Source organism: Sturnus vulgaris, chromosome 6 (assembly GCF_052056855.1).
Source record: "Sturnus vulgaris isolate bStuVul1 chromosome 6, bStuVul1.hap1, whole genome shotgun sequence".
Classification (NCBI taxonomy): Eukaryota; Metazoa; Chordata; class Aves; order Passeriformes; family Sturnidae; genus Sturnus; species Sturnus vulgaris.
In genome coordinates this window covers 13,932,860-13,944,911 of record NC_142248.1, presented here as the reverse complement: position 1 = coordinate 13,944,911, position 12,052 = coordinate 13,932,860, and positions in this window count along the sequence as shown.

The following is a 12,052-nucleotide window of genomic DNA, read 5'->3' as shown; positions in this document are numbered from 1 at the left end:
ATGAACACAGAGGAGAAGAGTGCACCTACTCAATGAAAAGTGGTAATTAAAGAGATGTGACAGGTGAATGGCAAGAGAAAAGATACATCACAGATGTCACAGAGGCATGGGAAAGCAAAGTGACCAGACTTCAGCCAAATAGCATAATTTGCTGTATAGTGAGGACCAAAGAGAACTGAAGTGAGGTGCAATGCCACACTTGTAAAGAATGTAGGAACAGATATCATAAGATGTGATCCAAAAACCCAGAGTCTGCTTAACCCTGAATGTGTCTAAGCTGCCTCCCTCTTGGAGCAGGACAATATTTGTTCTGCTGCTGAGCCTGCCCAGAGCTACCACAGCAGAGACACTGTGGTTCTGACAGACACCCAGGAATCAGCATGGTGCCGTGTAATAGCTCCAGATCACTTAATCTGCCTGATGTGCTCTGATGCATCCTATTGTGCTGAACACAGAATCATGAAAAAAAGACCATGCTCCTTCAAAAACACCCTGTTGGGGCCACTGAATGCCTTTTGTACCATCACCTGTTAGTTAGATTAGAGGGAACCAGAAACCTAGTCTTATGTTCTCACACCTTACATCCTTCATGCTCACCACACAACAAAGGACTCAAGAGGCCTGGGCTCCATTCCCAAAGTATTTTATGCATTTAACACTGGGTGAAGACAACTGACAGAAAAGGAGACAGAAGCTCCAGCATTTGTTCCTAGACATATCCCCCAGCTACTAAGCAACACTGTTCCAGCACTCTCAAGCTGTCTCTTGATTAGTGTCCAGAGTCTCTTTCTCAGTCAAGCTGTCATATTCTGCAGAAAAATGATCAAAGCTAGTGGTACAGGGCATTAATTAAAGAGATGGATATACTCAACACAGCTTACTCACAGAATTTAGGTATTCCTTTTCCCATATCTAAACTTCTATTTGCAGTCCTTTCATAGAACCTGAACTTTTATAAAGGAAATAAAGAAATCACAAAAAGTATTGAAAGGCATTTCAAAATTGGTCCTAATTTTTAACTTTTCTATTACTTTTCTAAATTGTGTGTTCAAAGTAGAGTAAAATGCAACTTGCAAGAGCTAGTCTTTACAGCTTGCTAATAGTGGTTAGTAATTACAGGTGCTCCACTGTCTTCTTTGATTGTATGAATTCCCTTACAAACGACTGTGGTTGGTTGCTGCAGGTTTTATTCATAATACTAGAATGTAATTCCCCCTCCTTATTTCACTTGCTGCTCATGTTGGATGATTAGCTAGTACATACAGTAGAATGCTGTGATTCTCTGGGGCTACTACAGAATTCCAACAATACAAGGAACCTTCTAGAATAATGCAAACACCACAGCTGACAGCAGGTGCATCCACAAGTGCCTTTTGATAGTTTCAATACTACTATTACCACCATACTACTATGACCAGCTTTAGCTGGTTGATTGTTTTTACCAGTTTTAACTCCTCACTTAAAAACTCCTATTATTTTTAAAGAGTGAGCTATCAACCTATGCCTAAGCAAAAATGGTAGCTCTGTAACTCCCCAGGAGTATCTCATCTCTTGTTTGGTTAGATACAGAGACTAGATAGCTCATTCCCTCAGAAAGGCAAGAAGGTATGGCTTTAATGTTAGACCTTTAAGTGGATTCATTTGATCTCTGAATCTGGATGGCTTTTTACAGCTTTACAAGGCTTAGTGATGGGTTTTGTTTAACCCAATAAATTCTGTAAGACTTGCCCAGAGTGCTCTATAGGCCCCTTCATGAAATCCACATGAGCAAACAGCCTGTGTCTAACCATTAGACATGTGTGCACTTATCAAATGATTCAGTCAAACCAAAACCCTCTGTAGTGCCTTCTCAAACAAAACTCATATATAAAAGCATCATTAAACAGTGAAGCAAAGTCTGCTGATAAAGAAGATAATCTAGTAGGATTTGGAGATGAAACTTGGTAGATTTTTTTTCCTTTCATTACTCCCACCCTCAAATTATCATATAAGCCTTCTGTAGCACACATTGTAGGTACCAGTGTTTTTGAGCACTGCTATAATGTAAGGTGAAATCTATACCAAGGAAAATCAGTAATGGTGTCCCATCCCATCCCACCTACACTCACTGAGCTTAGTCCGTGGTCTTGGCCATGGCAAATGAGCCCAGTGCACAAAGGCAGCCTGTGGCAGTGCATGTTTCCCATTTTCTGCCTATTCTTGTTGGTATCATGAGTGTGTCCCCATGCTTAATCACCACATGCAGATTTTCACCAAGGACCTCTCTGCTAATCTCTCACAAGTCTAAATGAAGGGAGATTCTGTTTAACTGTGCCAAAGCAAAAAGCTGTGTTTGTTTCTACAGAGCTACTGAAACCCAAAGCTTCAGATTGAATACATTTGTTATTTAGGAAGACAGAAGCTATCACAGATGTCATGGGAATGTATTGGTCAGAAACTATTTTAATAGATCTTCCCCATCTTACATTTATCAGCAATTCTGTAGCACAAGACAGATCATCATCTGAACAGAAAAAAAAAAAAAAAAGTGAACTCAGCTACCCAAAAGGTGAGGAGAAATAATTCTGTCTTGCAACAGTGATGGCAGAGAGGCTGGGGGAAGCACAAAGGCCTCTTGCAAAGTTGGTGGAGTTCATGGATGTAAGGAAATGTTTCTTACCTTCACTAACCTAATTCATCCTGCCAGATTTTGGGATGCTGTTCCTGTCCTGTATCCTTGCTAATATCTCAGTCTCTTCCTGCAGTTCCAGGACTATGGCTTTCCATGAAACACAGCCAAATGTTTATGCTGCATTAGCCACTCTCCAAACCCAAGGACACCAACTTCCTTTCATCCAGTAAAGAATCAGGGAAGAAGGAGGAAAGGGAAAGAAGCATTCCTGGCTCCTGAAGGCATGCATGGACAGGGTAGGCATCAGAGTTTTGGTTCTCCTTTCCCAGGGCCATTTTTCCCCCCAGCAATCTGCCCTGTGACCCACCCAAAGACAGAAACCAAATCTACACGACTTCTTCAGGTGGCAGAGATAATAATATCACCATTCCAGCAAAACTACATTTGCTGCCTTCATTACCACTGCATATTTTTAACTCATGAATGCTATGAAATGCCACAAAGTACTAATGGTATGTAACTAACCACTCCAGCTCCACCACAGAGATGGCAACTCCTGACAGGACTACTATCAATAGTCTCTGAATCATTTTGAGATGAATCAGACTGTTCAAAAATTTAATAGTCATGCACCAGTTTTCTGCTTCCTTACAAATTATGAGTAATACTTGCATTGAACAAGGAACTAATATTTTGAAGAAAAATAATCTCTAATTCTCCCTGGTTTTTTCTGCCACTGGCTAATATCAGGGCAATATTTTCAGACTGCTGATTAAAATCTTCTGATGAGAAGTTATCTTTAAATGATGAAGGGAAAGATCATTACATGAATGTTTTCCTATTAGTTTTTATCTTTCTAAATATTTCTGGCATACTACTTGCTCCCCAGAGGATGAGGAGGCTAGGTGGCACTGCAGACTAATGGACTAGCTTATTATTATAGGAATTAATTTCGTGAATTTGGTGATCTTCTCAACCAGCTCCATAGCTAACATAGATTTCTTCAGCCCTCAATCATGGAAGAAATCAAAGGCAATGGGCCTAAGCACATAACTTTGTAAGGTCAGTGCTGGAATGAAAAGCCGAGGGGAGAGAATCCACTGCTCACTCATAGCTTCGCTTGACATAATGGAGTAAGGATATAAAAATATTGCTTCAGACATATATCAGAGTTTGCCTGTTCTGCCAATTCCTCATATAAGGATCATGAACACTAAAGAGCACACCTACAGACATAACCTAACCTAACAGAGAGAGTAGTGGCTTCTTTCTGGTTAAAATACACCTTAAGAAAAAATTAAATAAAGTTTAAAATAAAATAAAATAATAGTGTTTTTCTTCTATGTTGCCTATTTTGCCTAAGCAGTATGTCAGTATCAGAGCACTATGTTCCTATTAAGAAGAAATTACTTTATCAGTAAAGGTGTTATGCACATATCATCCTGCTGGCTCAAAAAAATATACACAACAGTCTATTTCCATTAACAAAGCAAAAACCCCATAGCAGGCTTGCTCCTCCCTGTGCTTTGCTCTGTCAGCATCACTCCCAACACCTCCTCTCTGTCTCACCTGCCCCCCCCCCCACACACACACGTGCATCTTCAGTTCTCTGCATTTTCAGACTTCCTCAGACCATATACTTCAGCCTTCTTCAATCCTCTTCCTAGAATCTACTGCCTGTTATTCCACCCTCTGACTCTGGTTATTTTATTCCATAAAGATATTTCATTTATCTTTCTGCATCTTGAAAAAACACACAGTGTCTGCCTTGCCCTTATTGGCATCTTTGCACAGCAGTAATCATATTCACCTTCTATAACAATAATTCTCATGTATAAAATAACAGCAAGGAAGAATCTCCAGCTCTGAATTAGGGTGAAGATCTTACTTTAAAGGGCAGAGGTTTCCAGAATAGAAGCGCCTACATGACTATTACTTAGAAAATGACTCCTTATTGAAAAGCAAAAAACAGTCTTAGCAGTATTTTAACAGAGGTAAGTACAAGCACAGCACTGGAGGACAATTGCTGAAGACAGAAAAAATCTTCCAGCTTCTCAGATTTGACACACCTACTTCTATAGTGTAATTTTTCTTTCCTGCTTTATGACTAATATTTTGATTGTCACGTCTTAAATCTAACGTTATAACATGCCTTTCAACGACATGAGGTTTGTACCTTTCAGTCTCCAGTAGACCTTGTCTAAAGAAACCAAGAATTTAAATTATGCCATCTGCTCTTTCATCTGCTCCAATAGGATAATGCTGTGATCCTTAAAGCACATCACACCTGCTACCTTGATTTCATATGCACTGTTGTTGCAGTGACACCCGAATATTTAGTAAAAACTTAGCACCATTGCACTTAAAGAGATAAGCTTTTATCTCTTTAAGTTTTAAGGTTATCCTTAAGCTAAAGTTCCAAAGATACCAGCCATACCCAGACTGCACTCATGTCCTTCACATGTCTTACTGGGGCAGAAGGCTACTAACCTCCTCCTCAGCCCTCTCCCTTTCTCCTGTCAGAGGGCTGTGAATTCCCAGATCAGCACTTCTCTTCCTTTCTAACTCCTAATGTCACCCACCAGATGTGGGGAATGGCAGAAGGGGTAAGAAGTGTGCAAGAAGAAATAGCCCCTCCATATCACCCCTAAACCAGCACCATTGACCTTTCTCACCAACAGGATGAGAAAATAACTTCTGTTTTCGAGTCTTGTCCAATTTCCTCTTGCCACAGAAGACATCTTTGAGTCCAAGAGGAAATACAGGCCAAAGAACTCATGCTGATATGATGATTTCAACATCTCTTCTGCAAGGCCAGAGGGCAGCCCCCCTGCTCCTGTAACCCTGAAAGAGCCAGAAGAGGGAGATGATGTACAGAGAAGCTGATGGGAAAAGGGAAGGAGAGGGGAAAAGGCAGAGGCAGCAGCTGAAAACTGACCCTTGTTGAACCATCCACACCAGGCTCAGCTTCTTATCTGCTCCCAATCTCCGTTTTGATTTGCACTATGAACTCTGCTTAGTCCTTACTATCTATTATTTGATAAAGGGTAGGGAACTAACTGGGCTTCTTGGCAGAATTTCTTTTTCTTTTTAACAGTGATAAAAAATTGGTGGGAAAATACATCAACTGGGTTGTAAATCAGTCGAGTTGAATGGGCAGTCCTTTTAGATCTAGAAACCAAATATGTCAAAGTAGCCATGGAAATAGCAACTGCTTCTGGTACTTTTCAACACCTACAAAGCTCAGGTAAAGCACTGCTGCAACACCACCTGTGTTCTTTATGAAACAGACTCAGATGGTGTGTCCTATACATTTTCTGCTCACCATTAAATAAGAAAGATGAAAACGGCTGGCAGGAAGCAGTGGCCCAGCACAAACCCATTTTTAGCTTAGATATGCTAAGGGAGCAAATGAGAACTACACCACATTAACACTATCATCAGAGCACCCTGGCTGGCAGACACACCAGCCTGCTCATGTCTGGTACACAATTCTAAGTGGGAACCAACAAAGACTGCAATTAATCTATTTATACCAAAGGGAAACTCTACTATCTGAGTGAAAAAGAAGAGAGTTCTCCCAGTGCTAAAGCAGCAGAACTAAGCTATGCAAGGCTCTGCTATAACACAAGGGTATGCTTCTGACATAGAAAGAACTATGGAGTGACTAAGCCAAGGGTATGGCCTCAACAAACGGAAAACAAAAGAAAAAGAAGACTATTTTTAAAGACACAGTGTGAAGATATGCTGAAATGGGTGGATACAGGGTAATGAAGGAGAAACGTGATTAAGATTCATAAAGTCTCCCCCATCCTGTCCTGAAATTACCATCTGAAATGCTCTGGAGGCCCCTCTGGGATGGCAGAAACTGTACCCATTTCAGTACACAAAGACTCAGAGATTATAGGCCCAACACATCACCAGAGAATGAGGGAGAGGGCAGTCAGACAATGAATAGGTTTAATACAACACAGAGACTGAAAATGACTGAAGGGTAAAGTTACAGGTACAGATTTTGATTATCCCCAAAGGAACATGGATTATTAGAAAAGAACTTGAAAGTCTAATAAAACTAAAAATATTGGCAAGGACATTTTTCTACAAAGGTGCTCAAGCTTTCATGATATATATATACAAATAGGTGTATATCCACACGTATATATAGCATCACATACATATAACAAACTTCTGACTAGAACTCAGTGCCCTGTTATTTTCTATATAATACTTCGCTAGAATTCCTTTGCTCACTGTCCTGAGTCTTTTCCTGGAAAATGGAGAAGAAGGGAATTTGCTTCCTTTGGTAAATCCCACTGAGACTGTATGGGAAAAAAATGTTTCCTGGAAAAAGAGAACAAATAAACAAGCAGAAGATCCCAAACAACTAGCCTTTTGGATGAAAAACATATAGCAATAAAATAACTCCTGTCAATATAAAGAAGGGAACTCCTTGCAAAATGGAATTCCAGCAGGAGATCAACCTTTCTCCTTCCCCAGCTTAAAAGCATCACAACCTCATCAAGCATTAAGGCCTCAATTAATTAATTCCTTAGAAATTCAGGCAGTGCAACTCCCCATTTAGCTACCAAGTCACACACACCCACATCACCCACGCAGAGAGAAATCATGCTAATAATGCAGGGGTGTTGGCTGTGTTCTGTATTCTGGGCATACTCCAGAGGGGCTCTCGAAATCTTGCTATTCTGATGGAATTCAGCTTGGCCTCATTTGCAACTGTTACCAAGATCCCAAATGGAATCAGATACAGGTCAGTGTTTCCCATTATATTGAAGTGCATTGCTTTTGAAATCTCTATGTTAATCATATCCCTTGTACCTGTATGAGAAGAGAAATTCAGATGTTAGATTCTAAAACCTGTCGGTTTGAATGAAATTTCTTAAAATCTGCTTAGTGGCATCTCCTGTCCCTGCCACTCAGTTAAACTTATCTGACCCAGAAATGCATCCTGAGCCCAGCAGCTGAGGGACACTCAACAATATCCTTTGCTCCAGTTCAGCTGTGCTACTGCCAAGATACACCTGTATCAACTCAGAACACCTGAACTGTCCATCCATGAAACCCACTGCAAGCAGAAAGGAAATTTTCACATGTGAGGTCTTTCAGATATCCATAGGGTGTGAACAGCAGAGAAGCAATCCTACTTTCCATTCCAACAGCATTTTAACCAGGTACATCCCCATCTCCCTTGTATTTACTTTACTCCACCACTCATCACTGGTGAAAGATGAGCCTACCTCCCCGGGACTACAATGCAAGAGGGAATCAATCATTTCTGTAGGAACTAAAGAATCACAACAGAACATAACCTGAAGAGCTCCCTGTAAACTGCCCTGTGTTGTCTCATCACAGCTCTAGAATCTGTGAAGGAGGCAGCATCCAGAAAGAACCAAGTAGGAACTAGTTTAAAACAGAAAGTAGAAATAGTCCAAAACCACCACCCAGCACAGTGCCAGAGTTTACAGAGATTGGCTAAGGACCACAACAGCACAGAAATTGTCTCACAACAGTGGCTGTATGTAGAGGAGGTAGGCAAGAGATGAGGATTTAGGAGAGACAGACAGAATACAGAGCTACAGGAATCAACGTGCAGCTATCAGAGGCATGTTTCACATCTGCACAAATCTCCAACCACTTGGGACTATTAGAGACAGTATTTGTACAGGTGCTTGCCACATCTTGCAGCTCTACTCTTCCTTGATGTGTTCCACTGGAACAGTTACAGAGTCAAAATTCTTTGGTCATCTTATCTTTAGATTTACTCAAGGGTTATACCTTATCCAGTGTCTGACTTGCTCAGATCAATCCATAAGGAAATGAATACTTTTGCTCTCATTCATACCCACCCTGTCCTTCCAATATGCTGGCCCAATACTTTGTTCCTTCCTACAGAGTCAGTAAAGCACCAGCAATAGACAGGTCTTAAAGTTATGATGGTCTTTGTACCTGGAATCTCCCAGTCTCACTGAGTTACATTAGTTTCTCAGGTGAAGGGAGAACATGCAGAAAACATTCTAGTTTGGGTTTCTGGTGGATAGAACATATTTCCCGGATGGTGCTCCACTATCAGTGCTGCAAGCATGATGCTGTTTACAATCATCCTCCCATTTCCCCTTCGACCAGCTCACACTCACACAGGCACTGCCTGGGAAGAACAGCACCCACTTTTGAGCAAAGTTTGCAGACTGCAGCTGTTGCTGCTCAGCTGTAGAGGGGGGAACACTTCACTCTCAAAAGTCAGCACCAATATTGTTAGATTTATCCCCAGAATAAACTCTCTGCACTGACAGAAGTGAGAGGTTAAAAGAGACCAGATGAAAACTCTACAGGGAACCATTTCAGAGCCAGGTCTTCTAGGAAAGCTTTTGCCTCTCTCAGAAAAGCCCTGGAAGATCAGGAGAAATAAGCTTAGCATCAGATGTCCTTTGCTCAGCTTGAATGTTGGAAGTCTCTTCTGTTTGCTGGAAACAGGCCAGGCCTGAGCTCTGAGCACTGGCAGGAGAAACCTGCTCCCACTCAGGCAGGAAGACAAAGTCAGCAAGAGGAGAGGACACGGCCACAAACATTTTTCCTTATGGCAAGTCAGTTCTAACCCAGCTCACATTGCATCTCCAAACTGCAGAAGTGACAGACGTGTTCTGCTTACTAGAAGAGTACCAAAGAGAAAGGATTCACTGATCATATCTTCTTCCTTCTCCACTATCAAAGAAAATGCAATTTACCTAAATGAGGAGGAGGCATTCAGCCACACCAGACAGCTAGGGGATGGGTGCTCAAAGAATGGATACACCCAATTGAGCAATGCAGACTATGTATAAAACAGAAGCTTGCTTCCTGAATAAGCCATACCTGCCAAACAAAATATCTTTTCCTAACACATGGTGCCTTTGACATTTGCCTTCAGTCGTGAGGAGGCTTACAATTCATAAGTACCATAACCATATATAATTCATCATCTGTCTCCACAGGACTGAAAAATAAATCAAATCAAAACCAAAATCTATTTTAAACATGCTTATTCACATGTTATTCAACGTGCCAAATTAATTTTGCTTTGTGTAGTTAAAGGATTCCCTTTTTTTAGGGTTTTTCTTTGTTTTTGAAAGCACTTTGCCTTAAAATGAATTACACTGTAAAAGGGAATTCCTGCTCAGAATTCATGTTGGTTGCTTTGCTTTTTAAAAACAACACCCTTCTCCCAGTATATTGAAACTATGGACAGAAGCCTCACTGAACTCAGAAGCAAAATCAGACCCAAAAGACATATAGGAGTAAAACAGATTTCAGCACTAAGAAATAAGAGCAATTTCACAGGTCTGGGAATCATGGCTGGGGGAAAGAGGAAGTGTCCCACCATGCTTGGAGAGCAAGGCAAGGTGCAGGAAAGAAGGAAGAGCTCATGTGCCAGTCGAACCTGGATAATGAGGCACAGCCCAATTCTGCAAAGTGCTGAGGGCTTCTCACAGTGATGGGAACTTGTGGTGCCTAGCCTCTGGTCACCAAAGCCTAAATGCTCCTATAATGCTTTTAAAAAGGAATTGCCAGTGATTCCTCCCACAATAGAAGTAAAGAATACCCTTGCTCTCCCTGCTGCTGAGCCTCCTTACAGTTTTCAGTATATGCCCACTGGTTGATGCCCACTTAGCCTATCTGAACCCACCATGCTGTTTACAGACTGCAGCAGAGTCTGGATGTGGCCACGATTCCGAGGGGGAAGGACAGAATAGGCCCTGAGCAGCATCCTGTGTGTCATGTCACCAGGACTGCATCACTGTGCACATGCTGCTCCATAGAGGAGATCCCTGTCACTGCCTCTGCTGGTCCCCACACTGCAAACATGCTTCCCAGGAGCCTTTGATTCATGGGCTCTATGTGAGCAGCACCACTTCACTTTCTAGAGGAGTTTGTAAAGACTAACTCCTTTTCATCCCTGAAAAGCTGGGGCACAGCGACAGCTTGCCCTGAGCACCACAGAAAATGAATTCAGTACTTTTTCCCTGCCACGTGGTTCCAGTTCCAGGCAGCTCAGGCCCTGCTTCCTCCACCATTCCAACCCCAGAGTGCTGTAATGGCTCCAATTCCTTCTGCCCTGCTTCCAGATGGCTGGGCACTGAGATCCTGGGACCCCAGGTGTTATCAGCATTCGATGGCCATTCCATCATAGGAGAGGAATAAGAGGTCCCAGGAGTAGAAGCAGGGGCCAAAATAAGGCTTCTAGCATCTCAGTGCAAGAGGCAGCAGCTGCAGTATTCTGGGATGCCCCAGCACTAAAAATAGTGCTGATTCTAGAAGAGCTGTTCTACTGACACTTGGCACCATACAGCTTGACACATGCTGAGCTGGCCATACCCACAGCTGCTTACAGCAGATGTGTTTATAGCTGCAACCTGGAAGGTATTTTAGGATTAAATCCAAAGCCTGCTACCAAACACAGACCCAGACACAAATTCTCATACCTTACATGTCTAAACATTGATTTTTTAATTGTTCTCAAACAAATGGATTTTGTAGGTAATTCATATATAATACAGGCATGCAGAAGTCCAGATATTTAAGATGTACCTTTTTAGGGGATGCTTAGAAACAAAACTGAGTGCATGAAAATGGATATGAAGTAGCTGTCAGCCAGAAGTGACAACCTTCAAACACTGTCACTCCTAGTTTAACTTCCATTAAAAACGACAGGATAAAATGGCTCTCACAACTGTGGTGCTGTGAGAAGGAACCACTACCAGTGCAGGTATCTCCAAATAGACAGCAATAGTCTAAAGAGGAACTCAGATGATCAAATTTGTGTAGCTCTACTCTACTTAATTAAAACACTTCTAGTAATTAGGGAACCCCACTGGCTTTCCTCCTGTCTACCTCCAGATCTTCCTCCTCCTTGAAATTCAAATTTGAACTGCCCTGAAGCATGCAGAGTGTTTAAACTCCGGATTCATTTTAAGTTAATAAGCAGATAATGCCAAGCAATGAAGTTTGGATTGACACTTCAATCAAAGTTCAAGAGTGTAAGACTGAGAGCAGAAATATGTATTCACCTTCATTCACAGACAACTATGGACATTCAGCCTTTCAATCACATCAAGAATGAATCTGTCACATTAGACCTGGAGCATCTGCATCATTTAAATGTGTGCTCAAATAAAGGTAAGTTACCAAACATTATCACTTTACTGGCAAATTGATTGTAAAATTACCTTTTTAATCCTATAACTGGGAAGAGTCTGAGCTAAGGAAACTCTCGGCAGACAAAAAAAGAATGGATTCAAACACAATATAAATATGTCAGAAAAACAGTCTGCAGAGTAAGGGTCCAACAAAAGACACCAACAGCAGAGGGGATTAAATACAAGTATATTGGAAATCAAAGCCTGGAACATTAAATACGGAATATTTAATTCCATAGTTGTCAAATCTACT